This window comes from Ornithodoros turicata, chromosome 2 (genome assembly GCF_037126465.1).
Source record: "Ornithodoros turicata isolate Travis chromosome 2, ASM3712646v1, whole genome shotgun sequence".
Taxonomy (NCBI): Eukaryota; Metazoa; Arthropoda; class Arachnida; order Ixodida; family Argasidae; genus Ornithodoros; species Ornithodoros turicata.
Genome location: NC_088202.1, coordinates 1,619,627 through 1,635,205, shown reverse-complemented (window position 1 = coordinate 1,635,205; position 15,579 = coordinate 1,619,627). Strand labels below are relative to the sequence as shown.

General features: G+C 43.9%; 1 protein-coding gene across 1 annotated transcript in view; it reads left to right on the top strand.

Moving 5' to 3' along the window:
* Positions 1–15,579, top strand: part of LOC135382999 (uncharacterized) — a 131,409-nt gene that overhangs the window by 111,391 nt on the left and 4,439 nt on the right. The gene's annotated exons all lie outside the window — the stretch shown is intronic.

The following is a 15,579-nucleotide window of genomic DNA, read 5'->3' as shown; positions in this document are numbered from 1 at the left end:
CATCAATCGGTACCGTATGATATTTCAGTAAATACAATTTCTCATCCCCAAGTGGTGCAGATAATTAGAAAAGGAATATTTCCTTTGAACGATTAGGCGCTCCTCCACGAAAAAGCAGTCCAGCAACACTGGGCTTCACCTCATCGGTATTTCTCGTGTACGGCTTTCTGTATGCTTTGCTTTTACCGCTGGCGAATACTTTAGAACGAAATCGAGGAAGCAGATGACTCGCCATCCATGTGGCACGAAGAAGTTACGAAGCGCGTGCCCGAAAAACAGCCGGTGGCTCGCACGAGACTACCGGTGACGTCAAGGATGGTACAATAGGTAGGAGAGGAAACCTTCAGAGCCTTCGGTTTCGTTTTGAGCTTCGCAGCTCTTTTGGGAACTACCGAGTCACCGACTGCCAAACCAACTTTATCACTCCAGAAGAATGTATCGAGCTTATTTACACAGTCATTATAGTAGTTTCGGATTGCCCCGAAATCTCCCTGTAAGAGATAAGAGTGATGGAGGAGTTCGCTCAGCGAGCGACCTTTGGATTGTAATAACTTGGTAACGCGGGATAGCAGACATACGTTTGGGTGTGTATTGTTCGGTACACATACAGGGTGTCCCAGAAAACGTGTCATTGAGTTCTAATAAAGAAACTACACCACCTAGAGTCATGCGCTCAATGGCATTTCTTCTCAGTAGGTTTCTCATGTCATGTAACGTAAGTTTCGGTATGTAACTTTTTGCGCAATGAATTCGGAGATTTGCCAAGCGAAGGTCACTTTTTTACCCCGCCAACGTGAAGAGCGTGCCGAATTTGCTCAAAGTCATGATAATTGACAGTGATATTCAGTATCTATCCTATCGGGAGAAATAGCCGAACATCATGCTTCTCGGAGCACTTGAGCATACGCGTGACGACTTTTTGAGCGCAATCGCTGTCAGTCCGAGGTTGGAAAACTAGCCCAGAAAGAGTGATACTAGTAGAAAACGTGACAGTTCCTGAAATTGGGAGAGGGAAGGTATGGTCCCAGCCGAAGCTGGACTCGATAAGCCATGTCTGTGTTATCTCTTTCTACCGTGTCCGTGTGGGCTGGGTTTCCTTCCTTCGTTTGTCGGACTGACAACGATTGCGCTGAAAACTTCGTCGCGTACTATCCCCTGGGAGCTCCGTAGAGCATGATTTTCGGCTATTTTTTCCGATACGATAGCTCCTGAATATCCCTGTCAAAAATTCGGTGCGCTCTTCACGTTGGTGGGGTAAAAAAGTGACCTTTGCTTGGTAAATTTCCGAGTTCAGTGTGCAGAAATTTACATAATTAAACTTACGTTGCATGACATACACGTCAGGAGTACCAAAAACCTAGTTGACCGCATGATTCTAGGTCGTGTAGCTTTTGTAAACATTCAATGACACGTTTCCTGGGACACCCTGTAGATCAATATGTACAAGCTGATTTCTTCAAAAGTTTGGAAGTGGTTTCAGAACCCCTTTAAGGGTGTTCTTAGGGTGTAATGGTTTAAGGGTGTTTTGCCTTATCGTAAAACGTTTAACAATGTCGTGCAACACGAGTCTTGTTTTTCCCTCCATACCAAAACCAGTAAGAAACAGAAACGTTATCTTGATGGTGAGTTGATACACCAAGCAATTAGTCACTTCAGGTTCTTTTTTTTTTGTGTGTATATATATATAATCAAATTAAACTTAGACGCCTCACCCTTCGTTTTGACTGGAATGCGAGCAGGGCTACCGAATTTGCAGACGCTCGCAAGACAGACAATGTATATAGTATCTGTTTTCTAAGAGTGATATAAACGGAAGGAGCAACTTACTTATTTACACATGGTAACAAGACATTCGTGCACGAGACTGCATTTCTTCAGGTTACAAAAATATTCATATTCATATATTTATTATATATTCATATTCATATCACTCTTTGATTTACTCAGCACCCAGAGAGTCGAACCGAACCCGAACCCTTACCGAAAACCATTATTAACCGTTATTTTTGGCCGAACCAGAACTGAACCGAACCGAAAGAGTCGACGCCATCTTGGAGCTGAACCGGAACTAAACCGGTAAAAAATACCGGTTTCCGGTTCAAATAACGGTTCACACGGAATTAAGTGCGAAACTTTGGATGTTGTGCATGAACACAAAAACTATTTTTCGTATTTTTTCTTCATTTATTAGCTTCGTAGACATCGTCTTTCTTGCCGAAAAAGTCGTGCCCTGCAACAATGATTTGGATCTTCTCGAGTCACGAAATAGCAACAGATAGTAACTGAAAAGTGCCTGGACTACTAACGTCTAAGACATACACATAAATATATATAAGAATTAAAGGTCAACAGGACATTAGGGACAGTTTTGGGTAGTAGTCATTAAGTGACATATTATAATAATATACTAGTCAGAATCAGCTATACACAGGGTGTCCTGGCGCTGCATTTCAAGATCAGTCCGTTTGCAACAAAAACCTGTCAGTTTTTCTTTGACAGCGCTATGTCTTCGAGATAATCTCTACCGTTATCGCAGGCATCCTGTATATAAATACCAATACGCGGACCAACCGACATATATGTCGTCGGCTGTGCGACCTTCGGTCTTTCAAATATTCTCCCCTTCGTTTTTTTCTTTTTCTTCTTCTGTTCTCTTGCACGTAATGCATTGCGAAAGCAAACTACCTGAGCTCAGCTCTAGCACGTATTCGTGTATACAACGCTGCAGCATAATTCCCAACGTGTGCGCGTGTGAACTTACATAAGCCCCTTATACGCTAGCCACACTTAATGAAACGGAACGGCGGTAAGTTCACCTCATCACCAACTATAATCTTGTGTGGCGTCGTTCTCTCCTGGCTTGTTGAAAAAAAACGCAGTCATTCAAGACGATGGTTGCTCAGGAGGTGAAGTTACTGTCATTCCGTTTAAAGCATTAAGTTTGCCGCCTGCCTAGGGTACTAGAAAGTAAAGCACCTGCCACACTCATGCTGGTCAGAATGAAAAGAACATGCCAAGTTGGCTTTCTTTGTGGATTTAAAATAAAAGAAGCAAAAACGACCGTACTGACACAGTATCTAAAACTCGCCAGTGGGTCTAAAATGAGTCGAACTCTCTGTTTACACTTGCTTTGTCTTTGTTTCACAGACACTTCACGCTAACGCCGACCACGGCGGCGGTCAGTGCTGACAAAATAACGTGCCCTTTACACATAAAGTCCCCGAGCTCACGATCGCACTATTCCAATCCAACTACATACCATGAAGCGTCGTTATTTGATTAACGCATATTCGCGATCCTGACTGGTAACGAATAATTTCAATTACTTAAATGACTAAGGCCAAGGTAGCAAGCTTCGTTGACAGATATTCCTGGTGAGATTCCGCGGCCCGAGCTACGTGCGGGGAAAGTCAACCCGAACCAGTAATTCATGGGTATGCTCTTCTTGTAACCGCTACTAATCTTGTCTTTGATGTCGCACAAACTCTTTCAAAATCCTGCATGACCACTGACGCCTTCCTGCCCACTTCAAACACTGTAACACACACACACACAGAAGCTTCTTTTAACCTGCCTGTTCATTCGCACCCGTCGTTCCTGAACCGGTTCGGGAACCGAACCGTTTGGAAAGAACCGGTTTGAACCATTATAATTGCCTTCTGGACCTGAACCAGATCCGAACCCTTATCGCCGAACCTAAACCCGAACAGGACCGTTAAACGTTTCGGTTCGACTCTCTGTCAGCACCGGCAACTTGACATGGCCTATTTTTCTGCCTTCGTATCTGTTTTAGAAAGGATATGCCGTTCTAAGTGAGTGGTTCGTCATCCCACTTATGTGATGTTTCAAATTTGTCTCTAAATTTAAGCGCGTTTATCCTTATCTGCATATCAGAACGTATATTGGCCCAATATGGCACCAGTTCGGAATTGCTTTATTGGGAGAACACAATGCATTACATGTTCCTGTTATGCGGTTACTTTGGCTGATATGCATGATATATACACTCACAATGGAAACAAAGCTGAACGCGTTACGCCATTGCTTAAAGTAACAGTCCGGTCGAAAGCATGGGTCTGGGAAACATCGTCTTATGATTTTTAATACTCCTCACAACAACCGTGCAAAATATTTCAAACGAAATCATATCGAGTAACTTATAATCGATTTTTTTATATGCCGCCCTGAGTAAAAGCCGCAGCGAGCTCTCGCGTGACATGCATAAGAGCAAAGCCGCACGTGACTTGCGCATGCCTGTTTGAGCGATAGTTGGTTTTCGCGTGCTAGCATTTGCCCATTGTGACGCTTTTGAGTAGCAGTCACATATTATGCGCAGTAAAATGCAGAGTAGAGTCAATGTAAACACGGGTATGACGACGTTCTGTAGCTTTCAATAATCAAACTCAAACTCAAAAACGACGTTCAGTACACGTTCAGTACACTCATAGAAAAAAGCACTCCTCTGTATTCCCAGCAACGGCGCAGTCTTGCGCCCCTCTGGGTGCATTGGGGACGTCATGTTCACGTGACGAATGACGTACATAGTGGATTCCTGGGGCAAGGAGAAAAACTAAACCGGATGTCGTCAGAGGGGTAGTTTTTACTCGGAGTCTCGAAAACCGCGCCCTTTTGTGAGCTGAAACTTTCTACAGCATGTAAGCCTGCGAGGCAGTTGGACAAAATCAACTTCTGGCTTTCCCAGACTGTCCCCTGAAGGGTGTGGATTTACACAAAAAATTGAATCAGTTAGGGTTTCGTCAAATTACTAGTGTAGACCAACAAGCCGCACAAGTGTTGTGAAATACACCCTGAGAGGTAGGTGTATTTCATTACACCTACAAACTTTTACACACAATTATACAACTTAGAGGTCTATATAAGTGAAGGCAACCCTATTAGAAAAATCTATAAGAAGTTTCACCGTACAGGAGGTGTACAGAATTATTGGACCGTGGAGACTGTACACTCTACGGAGTTCGCAGACCACAGGTAATCCATAAGTCATGCGGACCCCGCATGCTGTGTGGTGTCCACAGACCATATGTGATATGGACTCCACTAGCTGTGCGGATTCCGTTAGCCACAGGTGTTATGGACTCCGAATGCTGTACGAAGTTGTTATGCCACGAATAGTTACTGAACAGAAACAAAGTGTCAATTGATACAAACACATGTCCTTTGTTGCACATATATACATCATATAGGGCCCTTAACCTATCTTGTAGCCTCGCTTGGTCTGACCATATCCAAGCTATTGTTAATGACGCAAATCGTACGTTAGGGTTTCTTCGTCGTACTCTAAAATCAGCTCCAGCCGCTGTCAGGTGTCTTGAGTATCAGACATTAGTTCGGGCCAAACTAGAATACGCATCCAGCATCTGGGACCCTCATCATGCTAATCGCATCAGTCTTCCAGAACCTGTTCAGAATCGCGCCATCAGGTTTATCATTTCCAGTTACTCTTACCCTTCTAGCATCACTTCTCTTAAAGGGACAGTCGCATCGACCACAGATCGATTCCGAAACCACAGTGAAATGAGATTCCCCGTCCTTCACTGACCATGACTCCGAAAGTCCCGTTCCGATCGACGGAATACTTTTTGCATAATTCGTGTGTAAGCGGCGCTACAGCAGACGACGGAAGCGGGCGTCAAGCGGAACTCCCTGCTGAGAATCTTTAGCAACGTCACATGGAATCTGACCAATAAGAACGCGGCGAGCCAGAGGAGTCCCCGCGGCTTGCAGCTCGCATGAGCAAGGTCAGGGAGACGAAGGCGAAGGCACATACGGAGATGGCGGACTCGGAACGCGGAAGTGGCGAATCGTGCTGTTCAAATGCCTTTAGTAATAGCTCCCGTGACGAATATACATGTTTGATGACGGCCCATATTCGACGGATCCGCTTATTCTGCAAGTCGCTGGTGATGTACGTGCCGCAGCTGCGTTAGCGCAACAGAACGAGCCTCAGGACCACTGCTTTAGGTACGTTCATGATCGGAGTGCTCAATACTTAATCCCGTGACATTCACACTACGACGCAGGAAACAATCCAAGTGTTTGTGCGGCGTCTGTGTTCCTCAGGAACTGGATGAGTACCTATATGCTGCAGTGCTGGTGAAGTGGTAGAGTTGTGCAATGACGGCACGCACCACACGCACGCATCACACTTTGTTCCCAGCTCCCTGTCATCGGCCAGAACTTCTAGTGGTGTATCTACCGCAGTATTGCAGCGACGATCACAGTCTTCGCCTACTGTGCCCACGATAGATAGGCACGTCGAGCAATCCTTATTTTCGTAGTTGTCGTCGTTGTTTGCACACACGACGAATGCCCCATGAAAGTTACGAAGGCTCTAACCAACTGTGCAACTCAAGGGCCGGGTTAGAATTAGAATGATTGTCAGGAAATTAACTATGCTACGTGTTTAGGAAAGTGTCCTTTCTTTTTACAGCTACGTCAGGTTCACTGCTTATTGTGTGTTTACAAGCTGAGTTTGGAGATTCCTTGGACCGAAAAACAGACGACAGATACCTGGGTGTGTCGTCCGCATGATTCGCCAACGTTTTTCCATCCTGGTCCTATCAGGACTATCATCTTTAGTGTGCCTCATTTCCTGTTCACACCTACACCATAATAGACTTGCGTAGTTTCCAATTGAGAAGTGTGAAACAGAATCTGTGTTACCACAGTAATCCCGAGAAGTGCAAAGGAATAGGCAGGAGCAATAAACTACCTGACCATAAGTGACAGTTATACTTTTAATGATAGTGTAATGCTTCTTATCGTTGGCAGTATTATAGCATGTGAGGGATATAACAAGTCAAATAATTTCAGGTAACGTTTCATAACTCACTAATGGTACAGTTACACCTCATTATCATAGTAAGTGATACATCTGTCTGGGAATGTCCAAAATTTGTCATTCCCACGGAAGATTGTTCTGCCTTGATACAGCAAAACAAATTTTGATACCTGCCATTGATCCAATTTTTTAGCACCACTGTCTTGAAAACAGCTTTCAAGACTGTAACTTCAGAGATCCTTGGCAGAGCATTACCTCTTGTCTATGTATTATAATAATTATTATAATGACAGGCAATAAGTTACGCAAATGTGAATAAATCTTTGTGTTGACTGAGTGTTGTCCATTCAAGAGCCATTGCACAAGTCCACATCCAACTCTTCATGCACAGATATTTATTATTTGCTATGCACAGACTGTTATCAGCGTGCACCACACTGGCAATGTCCCTTGGGATCTGAAGCGGGGACTCACAAAAATAAAAAATAAAATAAACAGTTTTGTAAGTACTTCAATTGCAATGAAAACGGGACGATTGGACAGTAAATTGGACGGTTTCATTATAACAGTGGTACACAGGAAAAAAACTCGGGGTGTTGGGGGGGATCTGGATCGATCTCTGGGCATAACCAAGTGTAAAATTTTAGAAGGGTTAGTACATCCTGAAATGGCCCTCATGCCTCAGACCCCACTACTCGATTAATGCACCTCCCTTTTACAGTAAGAGGCCTCTTACTATCTACGGCATATCCTATCAAAGCTCACAGGACAGCAAATTTGGCCAATGCTTATGTGACAGTGCCTCGTAGAACATGCAGGTTTTCTGTTGAATTGACACTACATCTCTGGTAGCCCCTTTAATGTCTGGAGGTAGGTGCATCATTTTACATTTAACCAGCAGTAATGTATAGCATTGCAAAAAAGGAAACAAGGGCTTAACCTCAACGCTGCATCAGCATCATCATCTCACAATAGCGTTGTTGTTGTCAGCCTCTGCACAAAGATTTGGGTGGACCTGAAACGGACCTTTTTTTTTTCTTTTCATTTCCTGCTGTCAAGTTATTTTGTCTTGGCATGTAGCTGTGAGATGTCAGTAGAAGCCATGAAGTCATTCTCTTTACTTCTTGAACTTGGATGAAGAAAGCACTGTTCTGGAAGATCCTAATTTGTCAGAGGCGTCGTAAAGGCATTAGTGTAAAAACCAGGTCTCTCAGCAAAATTGCCGTGCACACACGTGCATTGTTTGATGCCGTTTCATGGATGGATGGGACTTGATCAGCAGCACCTGGTCCTTCTATAACACAGAACGTCAAAAGTGCACCTCAAGTTGGCTACGACAACCGCAAAAACCGCCGCCCTACAGCACACAAACAGAGAGATAAAAGGTAACTGGGAAGTGGGTTATGGCGCTTATGTTACGGACAGAGGTACTGTTTGTATAGTGCCTGTTTCTAACACCAGCACACAAACAGCGTCAGTTCTTCCTTTTAGTGATCGCGGTTCATAGTTTGCGAATTGTTCTGTGTCCAAAAATTGTAAACACATTATATGTATTTAAGTAATATACGTACTACTTGCGCTTGACCCTGTCGAACTGCCTGCAGCTGTAATACACATGAAAACCAATCATGTCTACCACATTCCACAAAAGTCACAGGTTCAGTAACAGTGAAAGTTTCATGATAACGCGTCCGACAACGAGAAAAGTCAATCACGTTCATATGAATGACATCACTTGAACTTGTTTATTGTATTTTATTTATCTAGTTATTAATCATAGGTTAGGAGATACCTTACGTTGTACCGATTTCGTCTTTTGCTGCTAAGTTACTCACGCGCAAGAGTGACAGACCCGATTGGGAAACTACATCGACATTGTGACTTACTGTCGAAGTTGCTGGCTCGCTTTGTTCGTGGAACACTGTCGGAACGGCGTCAAGTTTCAATTCGTTCCTTTTTTGTGTCAATCCAAGTTGCACTTCCATGATGTTCTCATCCAGGTACACATTATCGGTGAAATGCGAGGAGCATACACGGACAGCATGAACACTCCTTGCTTCATCTGGATACCCGCTAGTGATGTAGCTGCTTCCAACTTTCGCTTCGTCTGGGGTCTGGCTGTAGCTGTATCCTTGGCGTGCGAAATCAAACATCGAGGTTTTCGAAGGAAGTTTTCCTGGAGTCGGGAACGCTGCGTCGGTTTCCAAACGACATCCCACGCGAAGGATGCAAGCGTAGCGATAGTATCCGAGTCACTAGAAAGTGTCACATGTGAATACGGGCGACGTGCCGGAAAAAAACAAAGCAGCCCCAGACTTGGCGGCAGACGACAGCGTCCTTCACAGCGGATTAGCCAGATTCAACCTTGCGTCACGCGATGTTGTTGGCGCTGGCGCTTTCGAGGATCAAAACGAAACCGGATCTTTTAAATTCGATTCCTCATCACCCGGTCCGTTTTGGAAGGAGAAAATTTGGCAAATAGCTCGTGGTAGTGTACCGAACACATTGGTATTGGATTCGTAACCACGGTTCCGGATGCGACAGTCCCTTTAAGGTATCCCATGGCCTGCCTTTACTCTCATCACGTAGGAAATGTTCCGGCTTATATCTCTTTCACAAGCTCTACCATGCTTCTTCCATTCGCGCTCATTTCATACGTCCTGCTAACTACAGCTCACCGAGGCTAAATCATTCCTGTAAAGTAGAGCCCATTCGTTGTCACAGTTCCTACTTGATGTCACGCACTCGTGTCAGGTTTCGCAAATTTCCATTCCATTTTCCATCACAAATTTCGCGTAATTTCGTCACAATTTTCTTGGATTTCTTGAATGCCAGAGTAAGTCTTCATTAAGTTTGTATGTATATCTATACATCCCCCTCATGTATCGCCCCAGGATGGCATTTAAGGTTTTTGTCATAAATAAATAAAATAAAGATATAAAAGGACATCTTTAAAAATCCAGCCAACTTAATCACTGTCTTTAGGCCAGACCTTTGGCACATGCGGTGTTGCACATGTTGCAAAAGCATCTAAAAGGGAAAAAAATCAACTGCACCGATCAAGAATAGCAAGTCAATATTTTATAATTAGGAACTGACATGTCAGAGTATACCCTGTTGACCCGCAATGCAAATTAGCAATAACGAGGCTTAACCGGTTTCTAGACACTAGAACGAATGGGAGACTGGAGGAACTGTACAAAGCATAAAACGTGCTTAGAAAGTGTCGAAAGAAGCATATTAGGTACTTCAAAAAAGTGTGCACCCCATTCAATGCGAAAATAACCTGCACTTCCCCAGCCCCTCCCCGCAAAGAAAACAAATGCTGAAAAATGTAAACAAACATCAAGCCCTATAAATAATGGGTACGGGTTAAAAGGAGCGATGCGGTGGCATTTAATGTGACTGCAAACCCGGTTTCATCCGTGAAACAATCCCTCGAGAGATATCATGCAAAATATGTTTTCTTTGCAAGCGTGTCGTCCAAAAATAGTTGGAGAGAACAGCCTCGGACAGCCAGCTGCATGATGTCATAATGTGGCCCCGCTAGTTTATATTTTGTTAAGTACTTTTCAGCTCACACGCTGCTTATACCCTGGTTCTCTGATGGGCTCTAAGAGTGGGAGGCTTTATGAAACTTGTGTCAAACGGAGGCCTGACCCGCGCTGTGCAAGTCACTTATACCTGCCATTCTTTTGCAAAAAAAATCATTTTGTTTGTGTTAGAAACAACACAGCCAGTCAGAAAAAGAAATGAAAACGAGGGACATCTCAAGGCTCTTTAAACAAGTGCGTGCTATCCACAAAATAAAATAAATAGATCAGTGTTTTCACAGTGTGCGTAATGAGAAAATATACATACTCGTGACAGCAGACAATTTGCGGAGAGTCAATGCTCGCATCAAGAAGATCCCCGTCATTTGCCATCTGATGGCAGGGCTTTGCAGTCACTTTCTGTCCATGGAGTTCCTTAAGTGACCACACTGTCCTTGTCACTTCTCTCTGTAAAATTTTTCAAACCGTCCCGATACATGTACGGTTGGACTTCACACGTAATACAATAAAACAAACTAATAGTGTGACATGAACGATGAAATTTAGAACTCAGGCATTCCTGTACCGGCACTGGAGGGCTACATACTCAGATCTCGTCAGCTACGTGGAGCTAAAAAAAACAGTGCTTGAACATACAAAATAAGGGGTTCGTATAACACATGTTCTATCCTGCAGGAGTAGGAGTCTGTAAAAAGAGTAGCACTGCGAGATAGTTGGCACAGTTAGGACGAAAGCTTATATACAACGGAAAAGATGTTGTGAGGCATGTTGGTCAGCGTACTTATTCACGATGGGCAATGCGATGAAGACACAGATAGCATTACACTAGCAGTCAACTTGCCAAACCGGAAATTTTACGTTCCGGTTTTCGTACCAGCACTAGGAAAACAACTCTGGACACAAAAAAAAACGGTTCATACCGGTTCAGTCCTAATGTTATTACAGGCAATGTCCAAGGCATATCCAAACTGGTAGCGAAAATAAGCTAGAATACCAAATTAGACCCATCGGCAAGGCTATCATCATGTGGCTCGAGCGATTCTGGGCGTTGGTAGTAGAGGTACGATCGTAAACAGAGAAAAAAACTTCACAACATGGGCATGGCGTGCGTGTGTATTCAATGTAGACAAAAACTATATGTTGCCCCACTGGTGCACATATACGAAACCATTTACGACCCGAGTAAGTTTCCCTATGCTGCTCTCCTGCGCATGTGTCACAGTGGGCGTGTTTATCCGTACATCTCTGTATCCATGCCGCGTGTCCGTGCTTTCTAATACGGAGTTCGTACACTTTTTGGGTTAAACACGAAGCGACGTTCACATCTCGGAGCTGTAGACCAAGGTTAACACTTTTAAACAGATGAATACAATGCAGCCCCTGTTGCTGCCCCCTCGCTTCAGTGGCGTTACCGCTTGAGACAACTTGACTCTCCCACCTGCTGCCACTGTGGTGTTCTTGAGGATCTGGAGCATATTCTTCTTCATTGCTCCCACCACCAACCTTCCCGAACCACACTCTCCGAGTCTCTTCGTCAGCTCGACTCTCTCCCTTTCTCCCTATCGAAATTGCTTGGTCCCTGACCTAATCCAGCCCAGCAACGCTCTGCGCTCAAAGCTCTTCTGACATTTCTGGACACCATCGGACTTCGATCGTTATTGTGAAGGGGCTCGTTATTTTATTCCCCACTTTCCCGCCAGCAATGGGGTAAAGTATCACCTGTGGCGATGAAGCTCACCACTCTCCAAAGCCAAAATAAAGTAGTTGTTCCCCCTCGACAAAAAAAGAAAAGAAGAAAGATTCCGTCATGGCGCGATCGGCCATGATGGTGTGAGTGCTAGCAGGAATCAGCTGTGCACCAACGATGTCACTTTTTTTTTTCCTTGCAATGAGCTCATTATTGCCACTCATGGAAGAAGTGCAAACGCCTAATCACTACGTGCACAAATAGCGCTACGTGAGAAATGGACGTTTAGTGAACCTTCCTAATTTCTGTGTGGTCATCACGATGCCCTTCTGTTTGGAGTTCTCAAAATCGGTGTTAACTGTATGTATTTGAAATTGATATGTGTCATTAAACCTGGTATGACTATTCTCGTCTGGTATTGTTGGCCTGGGTGATTCTTATGGTTCGGTCAAGAAAAGGAAAAGGGAATAGAACGCAAACGAAGTGCGCGAATGTAAACGAGCCACGGCTGATTATGCACTGCTTCTTATTTATACTGCTGACGTCCTCGGCAACGTCATTTATTTACAAGAGTAGTAGTCCGCGCAACGGATGGATGGTGCTGACCGTCTCCATCATGGCGTCATTCCGAAGACGCAGGGGGCTATGGGAGTTACGATACCTGTTTAGATATACCTTGTACTTATAACGACATTATATGTAAACTGGTTTCAGATTGCACTGTGTATATGTGCTGACAACCAGGTGAGCCAGGCCGCATGGAAGGGGTGTGGTAGGCTCTGAACTCCTTTATTTTTGTTCCGTGGCATCAGCAACTTTAATAGGACCTAACTTAAGAACTATCCACTTTTATGAACATATAATTTTGCTTCATAGTAATATGCTACTAAAAACATAAAAATTGCAGCAAAATTGACAAATGTAGACTGGGAGTAACGAAATTAACAGAGGGACGCAAGCTTTGACTTCATGCATTTGAAATGGGCTATACTGACGCCGCCATGGTTTTCGGTGTACAGTTGTGTGCAGGTGGTGCTATGCAAATTTGTATGTACTTTATTTGCACACACACTGTTTACCCTCTAGTCACACACATTTTTTCCCAATGCTTGAGACAAAAAAAAAGGAAAAAGAGAGGAAAACTCACCTGTTCATGTCGCATGGCAATATCCTCCATCATGTAGTGTTCTGCGCAGCCTCGAGCCATATCTCATACCCTGGCTCTGTGATTGCTGTATATTAAAAGAGCTTCATGAACAATGTCAAGCACACAAATGTAGTGTATTACTTAACAGGAAAGCAGCATGCATAAGAAAAAAACACCCAAACCTCTGCTAATTATGTCTGAAACAGCCCGGTCTCCCGGTCCGCTTCTACAACCTCAAGGGGAGCGCTGAGCCTGACGCCAAAAGCTAAACCGCTTGTTTGCTGTTTTTCTTTCCTTTTTTTTCTGTTTTACCTTTGCGAGAGTGGTCTTGGAGCGCGAAAAGATATACGTAGAAGATGCACCACCAAGCCGAAAGCATGCAAGAAGTGGTCAAAAAAAAGAAAGACACATTCACTGTGTTGCCCAATACCATAAAAAGTATGAAAGGGTAGTCCTTAGCTGTATCCATGTCATCACCATAAAAATATGTGGCACTTGCTTGTGCACATCGCACTATCTTGCAGAGCTATGCTTCCTGGAAAAAGGCACAGACATGCGAGTCAGTCACACAAAGCATGGTGTGTACATAATTAATTTAGTTTCAAAATACTGCAAGTATGCAATATAATATATCAGGAGATATTTGTGGGTCATAGAACTAATTTTTATAAGAAGTGAATGATGGATTCCTGCACGCACTAAGTACGCGAGTCTACAAAACCCACGCTTTAAATTATTAAAATCCACCACATATTATGAAGTTGCTCACGCACATAGGTATTGCTAGTAACGCGTGACACTAGTGAAAGGGTACGCATAGTTCCCCTGATAACGTAGAATTACAGAACGATATGATAGAAAAGCATATCACAGATCGCAGGCATGTGTGAGATCAAGGAAATCGCCTAACTTAGGAAGCATATGCTGACACCAACGAGGCGAAGTGACGCCAACCAGGACTGAAAAGCGCGCCGTCATTCATGCTTGGCAGCGATGGCGCTGGCGTCCCGACCTCGATCGGCTCGACCTCCGGCACGCAAAGGAGCCTTCGCTGCTGGTATGGTCTATCGCGCTGTTGGAGTATTGTTCCACCATTATTATGTTTGGTCTTGATGTCAAATTGCTGGCATCAATGCACTATAAATCTGGAAGTCTTATCACAAGCTTGAAGTTATTTATTTTGGGAGTAAATGCAGGAATGTGCAGCTCGCGCAGCAGGGAAGAAAAATAATCACCATGTAGTGGGAAATGTGGTTTATTGAGCAAACCAGGCAAACGCACTTACAACATGAACAGCAAAAGGAAAAGCACAATATATTACAGAACACGTCTCATCTTAAGCAGCCTCAGTCTATCACGTTTTCGTGTGCGTTACTTGCGAGTTCTTTGAGTGTACTAGAAAATGAAATTAAAATTTGATTATTTTGTTCGTCAAAGAGCGGCGTAATCGGCACAGCCAACAGTGGTCAGCTTGGTCATTTGGAGTAAGGATACAAAGTCCATGAGGCTCTCGCGAGGCTCTGCGTTTTACTCCTGCAAACCCTTGGATACTTTTGTTGACTACAAATTTAAAAAAATACTCCTGTTTCTTTCAAAAAACGAAACTGTCTGAATTCGCTTTTCCCTCTTGCAAACTATATCATTTAGTCACTCGCAATTTAAGAGTTCTCGCAATACTTCCATCGGAGACAAAACCTTCTGAATTCTCGTTTTTCGCATTCAGTTCGACGATCGCGTTTCGCTCGTTTTTGATAGTTACCTCTCGGGTAAACGACAACAACAAAAACAAGAAATGTGATAAGGGAAAATAAAATATGAAGTTCATGAAGTATGAAATATCGGAGTATGCATACACTGGTATAAAGGTGGCATTCCTGAGGAGGAAGTACGGCCCATAATTGTCACAAGCCCGTATTACTGTAACAGTAACATAAGTCATTTATAGTTTGACAGTGTATGCGGCTGCCCTGAATAGTATTGACCACACGCATAGCGAACAGCAATCCACGAAATCTCTTGTTCTGCTTTAGATGGGTAGAAATCCAGCGAACCGGTAGAGATGTAGGAAGGAAGTTGCCTCAGGACAGAAGCCGCCGATATTTCGAACAGAGACTGTTCTTCTTCTGGGCACCGTCCTCATCATTGGCATGGTATTTAAAGGGTTAGGTGTGACGTGTTTAAAGGTTCATGCGAATTGTGGGTCAACAGCCCGGAGGGAAGAAAGGGTCCCTGCGGGCTTCTACGGCCGGAGTGAATGGCTGCTTTGTTAGGGTGTGGAGGGGATTATGTGAACGTAGTGATCTAGGCTACAGACCGGTTACAGAAAATGGAAGGTTCACGAACACGTGGACGAAACGGGACAACAGGCAAGAATTGGCAAGCATAGCGA